The sequence below is a fragment of the Dipodomys spectabilis genome, unplaced genomic scaffold, assembly GCF_019054845.1.
Source record: "Dipodomys spectabilis isolate Male_0828 unplaced genomic scaffold, ASM1905484v1 ptg000083l, whole genome shotgun sequence".
NCBI lineage: Eukaryota > Metazoa > Chordata > Mammalia > Rodentia > Heteromyidae > Dipodomys > Dipodomys spectabilis.
Window position 1 is genome coordinate 2,193,548 of NW_024870760.1, and position 1,450 is coordinate 2,194,997.

The following is a 1,450-nucleotide window of genomic DNA, read 5'->3' on the forward strand; positions in this document are numbered from 1 at the left end:
GTTGGACAAATAGGATTGCATGAAACTGCAGAGCTTCTGCATGGCAAGGGCATGGCATAGCTAGCAAGATCAATAGAAAATGTACTCATTATCTTGCCCATGAAACTGTAATCCCTCTATACAGTATTTTCACACACAAAAAAAAGATCAATAGAAAACCCACTGATTGGGGGCTGGGAAGGTGGCTCAGTGGTAGAGCGCTTGCCTTGCATGCCTGAGGCCCTGGGTTTGATTCCTCAGCACCACATAAGAAAAAAGCCAGAAGTGGCGCTGTGGCTTAAGTGGTAGAGCGCTAGCCTTGAGCTGAAGAGCTGAGGGACAGCGCCCAGGCCCAGAGTTCAGGGCCCACGACCAGACCCAAAAAAACAAAACAAAACAAAAAAAGAAAACCCATGGATTGGGAGAAGATCTTCACTAGGCATACAACAGATAAGGGTCTCATATCTAAAATATACTTAGAACTAAAAAATTAAATCCCCCTGAAACAAATCCTCAAAGAAACAACTGCCCAATAAATAAGTGGCTTAAAGACTTAAAGAGAGACTTCTCTGATGAGGAAATAAGAATGGCCAATACACACAGGAAGAAATGCTTAACTTCTCTAGCCATAAAAGAAATGCAAATCAAAACAACATTGAGATACCAACTCACCCCAGTTAGAATGGCTAAAATCAAGAACTCTAATAACAACAGATGCTGGAGGGGATGTGGCCAAAAGGGAACTCTACCGCATTGTTGGTAGGAATGTAAACTTGTTCAACCATTTTGGAAAGCCGCATGGAGGTTCCTCTAAAGACTACACATATAATTCCCCTATGACCCAGCAATCCCACTTTTAGGCATTTACCCAAATGAAAACAAACAAGGCCATACTAAAGCTACCAGCACAACTATGTTTATTGCAGCATTATTTACCATAGCTAAGATATGGAACCAACTCTCAGTAGATGAATGGGTCAAGAAAATGTGATACACACACACACACACACACACACACACACACAATGGAATTCTATGTCTCCATCAGAAAGAATGACATTGCCCCATTTGTTAGGAAATGGAAAGACTTGGAAAAAATTATATGAAGTGAAGTAAGCCAGGCCCAAAGAAAGATAGGTCTCTTGGTTTCCCTTATTTGCAATTACAAGTATATATCTAGGACATGCAGAAGAGGTCAAAAGCTATGTACATATGACTATATAAGACGATGCTAAGTGAAATGAACCCCAAAATAGGGATGCAAGAGGTTTTATCTTTCCTGCTGTTGTTTTTAATGTATTTATAATGTATTATTCGATTTTCTTGTTTCTTTTGTATGTTCTTCTCCCATGGTACAACCCTGTTTTCACTGTATGATTCCAGTGCCCTTCATCTTGTATACACATTTTTCTAATTTGGGGAGGGGAAGGGAAATAACAAAATACTGAATTAAGGATACAAGTTGACCCAT